Genomic DNA, 19,172 nt, shown 5'->3' with positions numbered 1-19,172 from the left:
GATGTGGTTATACTGGGTGGCTTATGAGAAGGATGCTGTTCCTTAAGAAGCACAACGCAGAAACATGGGGGTTTTGACAGACCCACGTATTCCTTTTTGTCACGGTAGTGCAGTCGAGGTGGTGGCTTCTGGAGAAGGCAGCCGGGCTGGCTGTGGAGCTCTGCAAAGTGAGGAGAAAAAGTTTTCTGTGCCTGGGACAAAGTTTCTTTCCGGGCTGGGCAGAGCGCCTGCCCTGCACCCGTGGAAGGGCCTCTGCTGGCGGTACTGCAGCGAGGGGCGTCGCACCGCCGGGCTGTGCCTTTGTGCTGATCGTTCCTGGGACAGATAAACAGGGATTTGCCCAGTTTGCTTGGTCTAGAAAACGGTATCCAGAAAACCGATGGTGCCAGAGATTTCTCCTTTAAGAAAGGAGCCCATGCTTTAGTTGCATTGGGTGCAGTGCCTTTAAAGCATGCCGTTAAAATGCTCGGACTGGTCTGTTTGTGTATCTCTGTCTAATCAGATCACTCATTTTGAGGAGATACAGCAGAAAGAAATATAGCCCGGCATCTCAGGCTTTTTTTTTTTTTTTTTTTTTTTGGTCAGCATTTGCATGATGCTGCTTCTTTCTTTCTCCTTTCTTTTCTTTTTTGAAATGTCTTTCACTCCTTGATTTTTAGACCCATGTTACCCCAAAAAATCCATAATGGAAGAAGCATTTAGTATCACTTAAAGTATTTCTTCTTGCACTGTGGGATGGAAAACTGCTACTAAGTTAATATGTGAAGGCAGAAACCATGGCCATGCACCCAGCACTTCAACACGTTTTCCACTGCTTCTCCTCCAGCTTTTATAGCCGCTCTTCACTTTCTGAGCACAGGGAGAAAGCTGAAGCTGTGGAGCTTGTTGGGTAAATTACACCGGTCTGTTTATACTTATGAAGAAAGTATTTCTTTTTTATTTCTTCTTTAACACTGTGACCCGTGTACTTGCGGTAAATACAGACTGTGTGTGGGGGGGCTGCTTGTCGGCCCTTCCTGACCGCTGCTCATCTGCACAACAGCGTTCCCATCCCTGTGTACAATTACTTCACCAGTGCACGTTGTCACCCCCCCTGGTTTCAGTCCTGACATAGAGCAGTGCAGTGGAATTGGCTGAAACTCGAGGTGATATAACTGAATTCTTCTCTCTGAGGAACTTTCAGAATATCTAATAAAAATGATAGTTCTAGCCACCATGAAAAGCAGGCATGTAGGAGGAGGACGAATAGATAATAGAAGACTGCATGTAAACAATTAGCAAAAGCAGCATGGAATTTTCTACTTTTTTGTTTTGAAGCCTGCACTAAGAAAGCAAGGGAAAGCAAAGTGAGGGAACGACCAGCAAAGCATTTAACCATAAGTCTACCACGCTGGTTTACTGAACAGATATGTATCAAGAAGAACACGTGAGATGGCAGTTACCTCCAGAAGATGTGGAGTTATTCTCTGATATTTGAGTTAGCCCTTTGCATTCAGATTTTATTAAAAAGTTGGGAATGGTGTGTCTCATTACACATAATGGTTGTTGATTTCCTGGCAAAAAGATTAATTTCCCATCGGAGCCTAATGAACTACATGGGCTCATTGTTTGCAACTCCACTGTGCGGTTAAATCCCGAAGTTAAATACTTGGACATTTTCATGTGATTGTTTCTTGTGCAGAAGGATAATTTCCTGTGGTCCCAAGCAGCAAACAAGTAAGCCACCCGTTTGCCAAGCTTGATCAGAAGAGCTGATAGCATGCATCTCCTGAGACAGTTTGACAGTACAAGTTTATACAGCATACATTCTTTTTGTTTGTGAGACAACTGATATAAGAAGAATGACATGAAGAATTAATTAAAGGTCTGACTTAATTTATTAATGTGCACTCTCTCCATTTTTGATTGTTTTGTATTATTTACAGCTTAGTATTTTTCCAAAGGCCAGTCTTAATGGAAAACTGACATCACCTTCACGTCTTACATCTCTAAATGATTGCCATTTGATTTTTTTTTCTTTTTCTTTTTCTGTATAATTTTCCCTTTAATCACTTTGAATTAGTGATGTTATCTGTTCAACTCTTGCCACCTATTAACACAAGAAATTTTGACAATTTCAGCCGTGCTGCATGGCTACAGAGTATAACTTTAATGACATCCAACTAAAACTTACTACCAGAAGCAAATCCTCCTTCAGTCATATTCATAGATATGTTATTGTGTGTTACTGTGGTCTACTGAGAGTTTTCACGCTGTTATGTTTTCTTTTTAGTTCCTATGCTGAACTTACATTTTTTTCTAAGTAGACCTGTCTTCATTCTTAAATATTTTAACACAAATTTCTGAGTTAAGGCGATTTTGTAGCAGCCTTACATTGCTGCAGTTTAAACTGCGCAAGAGACAATGAGGGCTTGTTCTGAGATGAGTGGGAAAGAGCTGTTTAAAGGTTTATTTTCATGAATATGTTTTTTTCAGGAAGTGAAGAATGGGTGACACAGGGTGCCATTTTTTCCACACTTAGGCTTTTGTGTGGAAATACAGGTCATCCTGTGGCTAATCCGTTCCCCTCTGTCCAATCTGTCCTTCAGTGTTTCTATAAGATGAATAGAGCTGTGAACCCAGAAAAGGGCATTGTGATTCGTAATTGCAGTCCCAAGCCGGTCTGATCTTCCTGCAAAGCAGTTTAATGTGCCCCAGTCAACCCCAGTCACTGTGAAGAGGTCTGGAGAACTGAAATATCTGCACCATTTTTTTTTTTTTTGCGTACACAACTGACAATTAAAATAAGGAGTTACTTTCACTACCCGAGTCTGGTTTTAAATTATTTATAATCTGTAATTCTCTTTCAAAGAGAGCCGGGGAAAAAAAACAAAACTGAGTTGGTGCTATGCACACTAATTGTGGGCCCTCCTCTGCCCCAGACACTCACCCTTTCACCTAACAGAGCATTTAACCATTCAGGTACAGTAATGGTGGGGAAAGGTAAAGGATACACTTTCTAAGTATGTCTTTGAATACCGTGGAAAACAGTGCAGCAAAGGGGTAAACTTTGGAAGGGCACGAGTATACTGCATCCAGGATGCATTACAGCCTAATATATACCTTGAACCTTTTTTTTTTTTTTTTTTTTTTTTAATCCTGTGGTTGTTAATTAAGAGCCTAGAACACCTCATCTATCAAGGGCAAATTAATATTTTGAATCATTTATGAGCGGGACTGAACAGAAACATGGGTTCAGTCCCAAGACTCAAAACAGAAAGAAGTAGAGCATTAAGGTCTCAAAACTGCATCCTTAATCTGCTGGGTAAAATCTCTGGAGCAAGCAATGTAAAATAGGCAGTAGTTGAGTAGAGGCAGGAGAATTCTGATACTTCTGTTATAAACTGATGATTATAGTTATAAACCAGAATTTTAGTATCACCTGTGCAAATTTAGCATACGTGGGTATATACGAATAGTGGACCTGTTTAGCACATCTTTCATAGTTGTCTTTTTTTCTGCCCTAGGCAGAAGTTTGCAGTTGTTGGTTACACTCTGACTGACACTTTTCTGTCAGGAACATTTAGAGGAATCAGTGTCACAACAGCGAAAACGCTTCAGTGCTTACTTCTAAAAAGCACATTTCTTACTCATAATATCTTGGTTAAGGTTATTCTTAATGTTAATATCTTTAATCTGACACTTTTTACAGATTGTAAGATACTAACCTGCTGTAAAACTATGGGAATAATTTTATACATTTTTAATGTGTACATTTTGCAACTGGAAATATCCAGGCCATATTATTTCATTTAGGTAGCCCCAAATGACTCTGCTACCCCTCTACTAACATGCAAAAACCTCTGTTGATGAAATTATTTCTTAGGAGCTTTCTGTTACTCTAACCTCACAGCTTTGTGTAGTTGCTAGGACTAATGTGGACTGCTGTATAAAACATTTGAGTAGAAGACTTGTCTTCTGAAACTTTCTGAGAATCCTGCAGTATCCATTGAAAGAACTTGAATCTGATTTATTAGGAGAGCTAATATTCCCCTTAAGATTTGTTTTTATTTCATATTTAAAACATTCCAAAAAATGACATGAGACAAAGCAAGAAAGAAAACTGCCCTTAAGAATGTGGGAAAAAAGTGTGCTTTTATCTTAGAGGTTTTTTATTTATTTATTTATTTTTTTTTTCTTTCCATTTGCCCTGTATCTCGAAACAGTAAGGGACCTTGCATACAAGATGTGCTGTGTATGTTACCTATATATATGAGATCTGAGTTGAGAACAGTTTGTCTCAGATGTAAATGTTTCTGCTTTTTGGTGTTCGGTTGCTTTTAGCAAACTGTTGTATAGTTATTTTCTCCTGTTCATCCTATTTTACTGGTCAGTGAAGAGGCAGATAGGAGTGAGATTCTCAGAGCAGCATGACAGATTGGAGAGGGGTGCAGGATGCTGGAGTGGAGGGATTGCCTTCTCATTCAAGGAAACAGATTTGACTGTTAAAAAACCATGAACTTGAGTATGTGCTGCACAAGGAAAGAATACGTGTTTGAAAGGTTTTGGTTTTTCCATTGTTTATTTCTTTTCTCATTTTCTTACGTATTTATGTTAGGATAGAGAAGTCACGCAGACAGAATTCTCAAAAGTTTCCTTTCAGGGAGGTCAGAGAGGTATTTCTGTCTGGTGTCTGGTTGTGCCAGGAGATACAGAGAGGAGGAGTCTGGTAGTTTTTCTGTGCATAGAAGGCAGCTTCAAGATAATCTTTGGTTTTGAGTGATGAAAATTACAGATGCATTTGTCTTCACAGTGCACCGTAGATGGTATAAAACCCCTACTTTTCCTGACTGAGTAATCTGACAAAAGGAATTAGTAACAGATTTTCAGTAGTCTTTTTTGTCTGCCCGTTTTCGTGCCCCAAGAGCACGAGTGAGGAAATGCTGACCTTTCTCAGTATTTACTAGCACTACCTATTAAGAAAGGCAGCACTGTAGACTGATGTGATTCACATCATACAAAATTGTGTACTTGTCAGATCTATTGATTACTCTCTATTTCTCTTTTTTCTAAGTGGACATGCACATTTGATCTTTACTGTATCAGAAATGAAGCTGGAATTAAAACAAGGCATACACAATGAGATATCTTTAACTGAATTTAAAGCATTGAGAGAAAAAAAAGCATGTATTTAGAGATCAAGAGTTCAATATAGTATTGATTAAAAAAAATATATATCTTTAACATAAGTTCACTAATACAAATGTACGTAAAGGTCCCCATTTATATTGTAAAATATATATTTTTAAATATAATCATATGAAGAAAATGAGCAACACAAGCTCTTGTCCCAGTGATAACAACAGTGTTTGTTTTTTGGTGGTATGTAGGTGTCCCACTTGGAATCGGTGGCTCACCTGTGTATGACTGGTCAGCTCCAGCATATGTTCATACGAGTCCAGGCCAGGTATCTGTTACATCCAGTGTCAGGATTTTAGTGGATATTTATTTTGCTCAGAAATTATATCCTCTTGCTACTTTAAACCTTTAGTGAGAAAGGATTCTATTTAATAGCAAAATCCGATTATTTGCCTAAATGTGCTTATTATGTGTGCTCTAGAAAACCAACACAGTGTAATGAAACTGCCTATTCATTATGTTTTACCTTTGGCACTACATCCGTTCATGAGAAATGCTAGTCAGAACAATAGATCTTCCTACTAATTGTCATTAGTCTTGTGAAAAGCAATGAGTAACATGTTTGAAATATATCCAAACAACAAATTAACATATAAATAATCAGAAAAATAATGTAATGGATCAATACCTATCGAAATATATTCTAAAAGCAGATGCAATGCTAATGCATGTTTTTGTGTGAGAGATTTATTATTTTTGACCGTGAGGAGGACTGTAGAAGTCTGCTAATGTGAAAAATTGGTTTTACAATAAACCAGTGTAATTTGGATCTCGGTTTCTTTCTACCATGCTACAAGGCCATATTTTATTCCAAAGTGTAGATGCTTAACAGCAATCTTATGAAGAGAGATGTAGGCCGAATTAGGTGGATACACAGGAGAAAAAGGGGATGAAATGCAACGATAGAAGATCTGACCTAGAAAGGAGTAATGAAGAGGTCGAGGTCATTATGTTTAGACAAGTGACTGCTGTGTTGGTAGGAGTTTTCAGTGGATAAAATTTTGCCTTAAGAGTAACAAACTGTTCTTTCTGAAAAGCGAGAAGATGGTGAGAAGCAGTCGGCACAAACTGAATTGAGGGAGACTTTAAGCTCGATATCAGGAAAAAGAGTAGCAAAGGAAATTTGTGCTGAACATCAGGGAAGAATTACAGATGGCAAGGACAGTTAAGGACTGCAATAGATTTCCTTGGGAAGCTGTGAAACAGGAGAGTTTTACTTTCAGGTCAAATGGTCATGTGTTAGGAATAGCATCATCAAGTTGAAGCAGACAGGTGGACTAGGTGACCTCTTGAAGCTCCTTCAAGTCTTATCCTCCAAAATGCTAGCTTACCTGAAATGTATTTAGAAAGCTGAAAGGGCTTTAGGAAGCATCTGACTTTAGGGCAGTTTTCTGTTAACTGATTAAGTGAAGGCTTATGAGAAGATACACTGGGATCTGAAGGAATTCAGAGGATAAAGCAGTATATGAAATCTCTCTCAGTGGTTTGGGTATTTTATTAGCTAACCACTTTCTGAGTTAGAGATGTAATTGAAAAAAAAAAACTAGCAGAAAATCTCATGATTTATGACTTCCGGGACATGTCAGAAAATAAACTGAGGTAGCTAACAGTTAATTTTTTAAGAGCTTTTTACTCTGCAAGTTCTTCAGGACTTCAGCGTGTCCTGAAATAGGGCCTTACTCTGTTCATTCTTCATATACAAAGAGCAGTGAAATTAGAATGAGGAGTGATCCAGAAATAATGCCTCCTACTTTATTATTTTTACCCATTACATTGGAGGCAGATGTTGATGGTATGGCAGAAGAGGCTGAACTTTCCCACCAGTGTTCCATTACGTTTTGCTGATGTGTGACAAATGGTAGCACAGGGGCAGTCTGACACGTTGGTGTCTGACATGGAAGTGCACATGAAGAGAATGTAAGTAGCTGAATTCCTCCACGATGAAAAAAATGCACCCACTGACATTCTTTGATGCTTGCTGCATGTTTATGGAGACCCAGCAGTGGGTGTTGGCACATTGAGCTGCTGGGTGGTGCATTGTGAGCTGTGAAGGCTGCAACAGGAACGACAAGCCACATACCAGATGCCCATATACAGCTGTTGTACTGTGAAATGAAGAACATCTCAATCACCTCATCCACACAAATAGGTAGATTATGACCAGGAAACTGTGTCTGGAGATGAATATTAGCTTCAATGCACCAGAAATGGTGGTGGCAAGCTTGGAATATCATTGCATATTTTGTGTCACATGGGTCCCAAGAATGCTCATACAGAAACAGAAAGAACACTTTATGCAAGATTGCCAGGACTTACTGAACCAACACAAGGCTGAAAGTGAGAGTTTTGGAGTGCATCATTACTGGTAATGAGATGGAGCCACTATGAGGCAGAATCAAAACAGCAGTCTATGGAGTATCAACATGTGAATTCCACATCATAGAAGAAGTTAAAGACACAGCCCTCCGTGGGCAAAGTTATGAGCACTGTATTTTATGGTAGAAAAGGGGGGAAAGGTATTTCTGGTTTTCCTGGAACCCATCAACTTTGACTGCTATATTGCAACACTGACTAAGCTGAAGGCTTGAACTTGAAGAGTCAGGTCTGAGAAGAATCACAGAATCATATCATAGAATCATAGAATTGCCTGAGTCGAAAAGGACCAGAATGATCATCTAGTTTAAGTCCCCCTGCTATATGCAGGGTTGCCAATCACCAGACCAGGCTGCCCAGAGCCACATCCAGCCTGGCCTTGAATGCCTCCAGGGATGGGGCATCCACAACCTCCTTGGGCAGCCTGTTGCAGTGTGTCACCATCCTGTGTGTGAAAACTTCCTCCTAACATCTGACCTAAACCTCCCCTGTCTCAGTTTAAGACCATTCTCCCTTGTCCTATCACTTTCCACCTTCGTAAACAGCTGTGCCCCTTTTCATATGCTCCCTTCAAGTATTGGAAGACCACAATGAACACAATAATGCCAAGCTCCATACCAGTTTGAAGACCATGGAGTGCACTGCTGATCTTGGTGGACGGTGCTATCACACCCACCATCTTGTCCAGTTTCTGTACTTTCTGATTTTCATCTTTTTGGGCTTATGAAAGACGGACTGTGTGGGCAATATTTTCTGAGCAATGAAGCTGTTATGGTAGCTGTGAAACAGTGGGTCACTTCTGCTGATGCAGATTGTTATGAGCACAGTCTGCAGGCTCTTTCTCATCACTGATGAAAATGCACAGCTGATTGCGGTGACTGTTGAAAAATGGCAATTTGTAGCTAAGAATTTGTTCCACCTTGATGCAATGCCATCCAATTTTTATTTCTGTGTGGTTTTAAATCCAATTTCAAAATGAAAAGCAGCAAGCTGTGCCTACAGAAGATGTGTAGGAAAACAGAGGTCACTTGTTAAATAGAAATAGGCAAACCTAGACATAGTCTGCTGTTGGTGTCACACACCACAGCTTGTACTTGGAGCTCGTCTTATCTGGAATTTGTTCATGCCTCTGGAACAGCTACACACTGCAGAGTTGTTCTGCTTGGAGGTGTAGAAGAGCTGAATACCAGGTGTTTCTTCCCTGAGCAGCATTAATATTTATTTAAAGACAGGATATAGGAAATCTTTTATAAGATTCTGTAATGAAAAGTAAAAATTTCTTTACACCTTTACAGTAGTTTGTCAGAAAGCACCCACATTTTATGTGGCTGTGTAGTGAGCTCTAATTAATCATGACAATGCTGTTTTATGGTATCTTTTGTACTTTACTACAGCTTTTATTATATTAAATTACATGGTTTTCTGCATAATTCTTTCGATACAAATTTATGGCTTTAAGGAAAAAAAAGAAACACAGCACTGCTCCATTATTCAGTGTTGTACATGTTTTAGAGCTGTGCATGATGGATCTGGGAATACTTTTAGCCTCAAGAGAATCAAACAGTTATTTGAAATGGTCACCGCTTGAGTATCACCTTGCTTACGGCTATGAACTAATTGAGATTAAACTAAAATGATTGTGAGATGCTTCCTTTTCCTGTGCATTGGCAGTTCCCATTATCTGTTAATGCTTTAAAAGTATTATTTAGTCATTTAGCCATTAAAAAAAAAAAAAAAAAAAAGAGATGTGCTTTTGGGTTCCTCTTTCATTCTTGCTTTTGCTTTAGTTTTTCTGAATACATATCAGTAGATGAAGTAGACTCTTCAGCTTCATTTGTTGTGAGATCTCATAACTGCTGTAAGCATTTTTGTATACTTGGCCAAAAAGGTACACAAACTGTACCAGATGCTGCCTTGACTGTTGCAGAACTATAATGGATGCTGGTGAGACTTCGAGTCAAATCTTTAAAGATAAAACTCATTTGTTTTGTGCTACTTCCTTCTTTGCATCATTACAGACTAATAGCTCTGTTTGACTGAAACTTTTCAACTTTCCATTCCTGTCCCTTTTTTCCATATATGTCCCATTTTCCTTTGTGTTGTATCAGTTTTTCCTTTGTGTGGCGCTTTCTTGAGCCCCAAAGCATTTCACAAACCACACATGGCTTTTCACTTTTTAAAATAAGCTTAGAATGAAAAGTGTCCCTGGTAACAGCCTTCAGAAACTAAACTGAAAGGCTAAAGGTGGCAATGTGGTGGTTAGAGAAAATGAATACTATTTTATGTTTTTTATACTTTTTTATGTTGGGAATGAAATCTTGTCACCAAGCTGATGGTGAGCTTCTTTAAGCCCACTTTAGCAATGTTCGCAGCATTCAAAGGTTCTTCAGCTCACTTTTGCCTTGGTTCATTGGCTTGGGAAAGCATCTTTTCCTATCTGTAAGATTTGTGAATCAAATAACTTGTATCTGCAAAGTAATTGTTACAGAAGAGTTTTGCAAACCAACCAATTAAAGCTTATGCTTCACTTAGGCAGGTTTGGCTTATTACACCAGTTCTTTGCTCCATTCTGAGTCAACTCCTCATTCCAACTCCTGATGAGACTGTCATTTTTCTGGTAAAATGAGGTTATTTTTCTGGCTCCAGAGATTCTAAAAGTTAGGTATGTATACTATGTGCAATTGCATACTCCTGTACAGTGAATTATTAGTACTCATAATATCAGCTTCTGTTTTAGTACGCATTGAGGCATACCTAAAGCCAGAGCTGTACCATTGCAAACTAGCCATTAAGAAATCTAGAGAAGCTCACTGTTCACGGAAGTACACACATTAAATAAATACATAAAGCACAAGCAAATAATCATAGACTGACTGGGGTGGGAATGGGCCTCTGCAAGTCACCTGGCCCAACCTCTGCCCCAGCAGAGACACCCAAGGCTGTGTCCAGGAGGCTTCAGGGGACATCCAAGGAGGAGACTCCACAGCCTCCAGGCAACCTATGTCAGTTGTGCATCACCTGCACAGCACAGAAATTCTTGCTTTTGTTCAGGTGCAATCTCCTGTGTTCCAGTTTGTATACATTCTCTCTTGTCCTTTTAGTGGGGACCACTGAAAAGAGCCTGATTTATTCCTGCTTGCACTCTTCCTTCTGGTATTTATGGTTGTATTAATGCTTCTTGACAGCTAGAATTGCTTAATTTCAAGGAGTCCTTGTCCACTTCCAGCACACTCCTGCCTTCTGTCCTGTGTGCTATGCCAAACAGCCACAGCTTCATTCTTAAAGCATGTATGGGAACACTGGGGAAAAAGTAGATTGTCAGTGGATCTGTTATGACACTCAAATATCATGGATTTTCTCTTAAATTATAGGCTCCCTGACAGACAGTTTCCTTTCTAGTTTTGTCTATATGCTTGCGTAGCCTTGACTGTCCCTCTTCCCAGTACAGAATTCCTCCAGTATGATTTTTAGGTTAGAATATGGCCACTTGTACAATGGGCATCAGGACATTGAGGTATTACCAGTGTTCTGTTTTAGTTGCTTTAGAATACATTCTAACAGAGAACTAAGGTGAGTGAGGAATTGACGCCTTTTTCATAATTACCTTTTCTTTATTGCATGGAATTTTTTCACTAGATGACTCAGAATTGCAAACTTACAGGGTGACTGGTCCTTAGGAAACAAGAACAAATGCCCACACTGGGGAGGGAGACTCAATTCTGTATATGGTCAAGCTTATCTATTTTTATATGCATTTTATTATTCTCTTGCTCTTTAAAGTCTTCTTCAGTTTGGTGAGCTCTGTTATGATGAGAGCTAAACCAAATTATATTGATAATAATTCTTAATATTAAACTCAGTCCACATAAATAATGCATATCTAATAATTTGCATTATGGATCTGGAATGAATGTAGATTTCTCTATTTGTTACAGGTATTTTAATGAGTAGTTTGAAAATGACTTTCAGTTCAGAAGTAGATGAGATTTGCAAAGCTCCCTTTTTCAGCAGACAAATGATGAAAGTCAAATTAAAGGGAGTAGCTTGTCTTTCTGATTCATACTAATGCTATTACTTTATGAGGCGATGCTGAAAACGACAGATCCATCTCTGGATTCCTATAGTTCCTGTTCACTGTAATGGGAATTGCAGACACCTGTGTACCTTTAGGTAGGCAGGTTCCTGAATTCAGTGAAGCCATCCTGTAATAGAGTGGCATGTCAAAACACAACTTCCTTTGTAAGAAAACAAAGCAATCATATTTTCTGCTCCATTTTTTTTTTTTAACAGAAAAGGAGAGGAAAAAAAAACCAGCACGGTTTTCATCGAATTAACAGTAAGATCAGCATAAAAAAGACTGCAATTTGCAGCGTACTTTAATTTTCTAATAGTTTACAATTACAAAAGCCAAACAGAGAAACCTTTGACATAGAACTACTCATTTGTTTGATTGCTTTCTCCTGGGTTTGTTTATGGTTTACAAGTGGTCAAGGTTAAGCAGAGGTGTGTTTACCAACTGTGATTTAATCACGACCTCTTAATGTAGCTTCATCTTTTAGTACAGACTGTAGTGGTATAAAATAAAGAGATTTTTTCTCAATCCGTATGCAAGGAAAGATTATGTACAAGCACAATGGAAATGAAGAGTTTGTAATGTAGCCTCACTGTTAATTTACATTTTGAAAAACAAAAAGTTACCATAGTAACATGTAGGTTGTAAAAATTTTCTAGATCTGATGTATTAGACTTAGGAAACTTATTTGCATGAGACATTTCTCAAGTTTTGTGAATAACAAGGAGCCTAAATCTGGGCATATATGAGTTTGGCCTCAAAAAGTTCAGATTTGTGCAAAGCATTAGTAAATTATGCAACCCAAGCCTTTTCTATCTATCTTTTCAATTATGTTTTTCTAAGATAATTGCTTACTTTTTTTTTTTTTTTTTTAAACTTAATATTGTCCAATATTGGTGAAGTATGTAGGTGTTTTATGTGTTCTGTCACAGTTGGTTTTGTTCAGAAATCATGTATTTAATATTGAGGAGTTGTAAATTTTTGAGACAGTACATTCTATTATTTTCTTACACATTTACGTTTAAATCTATTTAATAATTCTTATTTCTAAAACACGGTATATACATATTAAAGCATATATCCTACATGAAATATCTTATATTTTCTGTATAAGTTGGAGCTTTGCTAAAACAGACCAAAATATACAGTTCTTTACGAGATCCCTTTTAGTTCAGCATTTTTTTAGTACTGTTCACTGTAGGTATCATAAATGGAGTGCCACAGATTGCTCTGGTGGCCTTCCAGCTCAGTGTGCAGCCAAACCAAACAAGTTACTTTCATGGAACAATCTTCAAGATCAGTTGTTTAACTACTCTGTAACTCAAGTATAAGGAAGCGCTGATTTCTTATTTTCAGTTCTATTTTTTTTTTTTAATTACATATATCTATATTTGTGAATTTTCATACATATGTTTAAAAATAGTTAAGAAATAATAATGTTTGCCCCATTCACCATATATTGCTTTCTCAATATTGTGGTGTTGGACCCAGCTCTACTGATGATGGCCAGCAGCCTTTTCAGTCATGGTTTAATTTTTTAGGGTGAAGATTTTTGCTGATGCACGATCTTGTTTAGTGTTGTAGCTTGAATAATTCTTCCATACAGGTATGGACTTAAAAATAGATCTTATTTCTGAATACGTTACATAATAAAAAACTGCTTATCACTGTACAACACTAAAATATTCCAGTACTTTTCAACTGCAGTCCTATTTCAAAGTCTCCCACTCTCTTAAGAAATATTAGTGCATATAAATATAGATATTTTGTGTAACTCATGTTCTTTTCTATAGAACCATTTTTAAAAAGTTGAAAGCCCACCGTAGAACTGAACACACCTAAACCATTGCTCTGCTTTAAGGTTGCTGGTGATGGACATTCTATCGCTTTCCTGTATTTTCATGCTGCACTCATCTATAATATCTGCATTTTCTCCGATGAGTTGCTGCAGTATCAATCATTTTGTCACGTGGGTAGGCTGGAGCAGAAAGCATGAACGCACGCAGCTCTTTGAAAACCTGACATACTTAACCCAATTAAATCCTAAAAGGTAGTATTTTACATATGATTGCTGGGCTTGGTTGCAGGATGCGGGAATGGCAAATCATGTCCTGCTGGAGATGAGGGACCTGCTGGTGACACCTAGGCTCAGTGGTGGGTTGTGGCATCCTTCTCTGGAGTGACAGTTCCAGGATATTACTTACAATCTCTTTTCTTCCTTTGCTCCTATCTTTGAGGTAGCTGCAGCCATTTTTTTATACTCACTTGCGGCCATCTTTGTGTTTGCACCTCAGGGTTTTTTTCTATATGCAAGATACAAAACACTTATTCTTTTTGTTATTCCTGTTCTTCCAGTCTCCAAGGCTGCATTCATAGAATTACAGAATCATGGAATCCTTAGAGTTGGAAAGGACCTTTAAAGATCATCTAGCCCAACCCCCCCTGCAATGAACAAGAACATGCACAGCAAGATCAGATTGCTTGATCTAGCCTTACCTTGAATGTCTCCAGGGATGAGACATCCACCACATCTTTGGGCAAACTGTTCCAGTGCCACACCACTGTCACTGTAAAAGACTTTTTCTTTATATCTAAGCTAAATGTGCTTTCTTTATGCTTGAAATCATTTCCCCTTGTTTTGTCACAGCAGACCCTGCTACAGAGTCTGTCACCTTCTTTACTGTAGCTCAGCATTAGATACTGAAAGGCCATTATCAGGTCACCTTGCAGCCTTCTCTTCTCCAGGCAGCACAGCCTCTTTCAGCATGTCCTCATAGGAGAAGTGTTCTGTTCCTTTAGTAGCCTGTGACTGACAGTGCCTTGTGTTTTGTACACTCTGCCTCTGCCATCATCCTCTGCTTACAGCCCAGAGAGGGTGTCGTGCTCATATCAGCACATCAGATTGCCTTCTGGTGCTTGCCCTCATGCTCCTCTGCTCCACAACATCTTAGGTCAGCTGTTGGTTTTACAGTTTGCTATTAAACAATAATGTGGAGTTTTAAAATGCAGAGTCCATGCGTGTTACTGTTTAGTGGTGGCGGCCACGGAGCTTGACCACCAAGACAGCCCAAGGCCTGCCGTAAGTCTCGGTAATCCAGTTCATAACGATGCATTCAGTATTGTGGCTAATTTCTCCCTCATGTTGCTTTGTGTCTTTCTGAAATGAAGGGAGAATTTGTATTGATATTTTTTTTCCTATTTAAAAAAAGCTGTGAGTGTTTTGTTTGAGGTAGAGAAGGCATTGAAAGAAGTACATTTTGCTCTTTAGTGGTAATGTTATTTCTGACCATTCTGAAGGAGGTCACCAACAAGCCTCTGACCACTGGGAGAGAACTGGGAAATACTGGGATAAAATTTGGGTATTACATCAATTTTTATGTAAACATTCGGTTCTTGGAAGCTTTTAGGGGCTACAGTTACTGCTGTAGTCAATCTTGAGTTTTTGAAAATCATCTCTAATTGTGAGTCTTAATAGTCTAATTTTTTTTTTCCATTTTCAGAAGTTTTGACAAATGTGTAGGTTATTTCTTAATGATAAAGGTGATAATTGACTTGTATAGTAGAGTGCAAAATCTATTAGAAAATACTCCTTGCATGCACTTAATTAAGATCTGTCTTCTGCATTTTTATATGTGAGTGTAAGCACCATAAAGTCTGGCATTTCTCTGGGGTCAGGGGACTGTGAGCACTGAGGGCTCTGCAAGAAACCTGGCAGTGCAGAACCTAACCACCAGAGCCCACCTGGCAGAGCACTGGAGCAGCTCCAGACACGGCCACCCTGGTACCTCCCAGGGGATGGAGACTGGCTGAGGCCAGGCTGGGACACAGGCCTGCAAGTGAGCTAGGCCTGGAGATCCATGGCAGGAGAGGGAGCTGGAGACCTGCCTTGCTGCAGCAGCCTTCTAGCGTGAGGGCTGATGTCCCTGGGCTGAGGCAGGCTGCTAGGACTGGGGCAGGGTGGAGAGGACTAGGGGCTGGCTGGAACTTTAGCATCTGTAGTGCCCTGACAGTTCATGTTTTTGTAGCTGGCTCTGTAGTAAGAAAGCTACTCGAAACTGTAAGAAAAACAGTGTGAAAATATCAGCATTCATTGATGCACTGATTTATTTTGCATATTATGTCACAGGCATGCACTTGTGTTTTAAAGATGACATGCATTATGGATTTGGTAATAGGTCCTGAATGAGCCTGATTTGGACTGCGAGTTGAAGAGAATTTGAATTCTGCACTTAAAATGATTGATGTGGTATTTCTTGATATTGATACTTTAGGGAAACACAAACTGCTGCTGAAAATGCTACTTTTTCAGAAAGATAGAACAGGAATCCAAAGGGGAGGGGTAATGCTAAATTGAACTGTACTGTATGTTCTCTAAATCCTCTCCAAAGTGCCAGTGAGAATTCCTTTCTCCAAGTGTGTACAATGGGAAGTCTGTTGAGGCTTAGTAGTACCCAGATGTTTTAGAAGGGCGTGAAGTCGTCTTCCACAGATGTGAGTTTGTGTTGTGATGTGCTATGGGAGACGTCTGAAAAGACAGTGTTATACCACTGTGCAATCATTTTAAACTGATGCTTTCATATCCTTTCTAGTTTCTATACTTCCACTTGATGCTGTAGAAATTGAGTAATGCTGAATATAGGATATCATAGTCAATCTATGGTAATAGACTGTGTTACCATGACATAGTGTGTAGTCATTTTAGCATCACATCGGAGAGGACAATTGGTAATAGTAAAAGAATGCAGCTGAACTCTGAAATGTTCAAAAAAAAATGTAGGAATCAGGAGCAAACCATACGTGCTTAACTTCCTTTTTCTTCTATTGCTCATTATGGTATTACAACATTATGACTTGCATCCCTGCAAATTTAGTAATACTTTGCTGTATTTCTGTATGCTAGAGCAGCTCATATTTTAGATGTTTTCATGATTGAATCATATATAAACATAGTGATGCATTTAACTGCAGTAGTACAATGTGCTCTTTGTATTCCTGTATGCAAAACACAGGCTGCTATGTCACTGAAACACACATTGGCCTTCTGTGAGATAGTTTCCGGGGAAATTATGATTTATTTTTTCAAATAACAGTTGTCAGTGCTGTGATGTACTGCTGGTAAATCAGTAATCAGAACTCTTTTCTAACCCCTCCAGCTGTAGCAGTGTGCTCTTTTTAAATTCTGCAAATACCTCAGGTCTCTGTGTGCAGATATGTGCAGTGAATCTTTGCTGCTGAAACGGTAGTTGTCCTTCCTTCACCCCTCCACTACCAAAGCTTTACTTTGTATTTCAGTTGGATCACAATCCCAGCTGTCCTGAAGCTTTGTGAAGCTTACATACAGTTCTGGGACTTGACAGGCTTAAATGCACATTCATGGAAGGTAGCCTGCTTGCATTTTGTTCTAGCTGGATGAGTGACTGCTTTCAGCAGTGTGGAAGTGCTCTACTTGTAAGGAGCATGTGTGCATATTTATCTGAATCTTGTTGTACAGAACGTGTTTTTGATTTTCGTTCTGGTATGATGACTATAATTTGGATGTTGGATGAAAACTGGAAATCTTGTGACCACATGACTGGTATACTTCTTGAATCTTTTGTTCAAACAGAAGATGAAATGTTTATTTATATTTCGTATCCCATGTTTTTCCTTTTCTGTACGTTCAAGAACATTCTTAATTATATAGTGGTAATGTTCAGCATCATAAAAATTGTGAACATGTTTAAATTGTATGTTTGCATTCTGTGGTATTAGGCATGTATGTACTGTGAATATGAATGTGGAGAGTATTTCATAATTCCAGTAAGCAAGGGACTAAGTGCTATTTGGTATACATCATTACCTTTAAAGAACTTTGTTTTTGAAAGGTTTGTAGCAAGTGGTGGAAGATAGAAAATAATGATACCCTTGTCACTTGTCAAACATTGCCAAGACAGTAAGTGTCTCTCACTAACAGGAAATTCTGAATGTGCAGACTGAAGAATCTGTTGACAAAAAGCTGCTTTAGCCCTAAATATACGTATAGGCTTTTTTTTTTATAAATGAGAAGTTAATAGTAGGTCTCATCTGTCTTTTAAGCAACTCGGAAAATGTTTTGTCGCTCAAGTTCTATTGCTCTTTTCACAAGCCAGCTTTTATTCATCTGCATGCTTCAGCGTAAGCACCTGAAGTTCAATTGTACACCATCACAGTCAACCACATTATATTCTGTCTATAAACTGAGTTTGTGGTTCTCTCTACCATTAATCCTATCATGGACTATTACAATATTGCTTTTGCTACTGGGAATCTAGATTTTCTTCAACCTAAGTTCATTTGTAGCACGTATCCATTTGCTGTTTTGCACTTTGCAGCGTTTATCCCTGCTGAGTTTGTGAACATTCTCATATATCTTCTTAGCCTTTGTTTGCACAGAATCATAGAACAACAGAATGTTCTGAGTTGAAAAGGACCACAATGATCATTTAGTTCCAAACTCCCTGGTACGCGCAGGGTCGCCAATCAGCAGACCAGGCTGCCCAGAGCCACATCCAGCCTGGCCTTGAATGCCTCCAGGGATGGGGCATCCACAGCCTCCCTGGGCAACCTGTTCCAGTGCGTCACCATCCTGTGTGTGAAAAACTTCCTCCTAACATCTGACCTAAACCTCCCCTGTCTCAGTTTAAGACCATTATCCCTTGTCCTATCACTATCCACCCTTGTAAACAGCTGTTCTCCCTCCAAGCTAAACAAACCCAGTTCCCTCAACCTTTCCTCATAGGAGAGCTGCTCCAGCCCTCTGATCATCTTAGTGGCCCTCCTCTGGACCCACTCCAAGAGCTCCATGTCCTTCCTGTGCTGGGAGCCCTGTTCCTTGGATGCAGTACTCTTGTGATGGGGCCTCACAAAAGCTGAGCAGAAGGGGACAATCACCTGCACTGGACACTCCTTTTTTAATGCAGCCCAGAACACAGTTGACCTTCTGGGCTGTAAGCACACACTGCTGGTTCATGTCCAGCTTCTCGTCCACCAGAACCCCCATGCACTTCTCTGCAGGACTGCTGAGGGAGATCTTCCCCCAGTCTGTATAAATACCTGGGATTGCCCCGACCCAAGTCCAGCACCCTGCACTTGGCCTTATTGAACCTCATTAGGTTTTCATGGGCCCACTTCTCCAGCCTGTCCAGGTCCCCCTGGATGGCTTCCCTTCCTTCCAGTGTATCAACTGCACCTCTCAGCTTGGTGTCATCCACAGATTTGATGAGGAATCCATCGTCTGTGTCACTGATGAAAATGTTGAAGAGCACTGGTCCCAAGGCCGACCCCTCAGGGACACTGCTTGTGACTGGCCTCATCCTGACACCGAAAATGTTTTTCCACATTAAATGAAAGCATTTATTTTTCCATCATTATTTTAGAATGTATATTTGCAATTCTCTAAATTATTTCAGTAGTTCTTTCCCATACAGTGGCTTCAACAGGTATAATCTGAACTTTACACTGACTTACAGTTGCACTGAGCACCGATGTTTATTTTTGCCTCCCTCTTTAGCAGTACCTTCTCTCTTCTATT

The 19,172-nt window shown here is 39.3% G+C and overlaps 1 protein-coding gene across 7 annotated transcripts in view; it reads left to right on the top strand.

Annotated features, from left to right (window-relative positions):
• The window catches only part of TAFA5 (TAFA chemokine like family member 5), a 442,754-nt gene that overhangs the window by 104,987 nt on the left and 318,595 nt on the right, over window positions 1-19,172 (top strand). The gene's annotated exons all lie outside the window — the stretch shown is intronic.

This window comes from Tympanuchus pallidicinctus, unplaced genomic scaffold (assembly GCF_026119805.1).
Source record: "Tympanuchus pallidicinctus isolate F22 unplaced genomic scaffold, pur_lepc_1.0 scaffold8, whole genome shotgun sequence".
NCBI lineage: Eukaryota > Metazoa > Chordata > Aves > Galliformes > Phasianidae > Tympanuchus > Tympanuchus pallidicinctus.
This window is presented reverse-complemented; position numbering and strand designations above follow the sequence as displayed.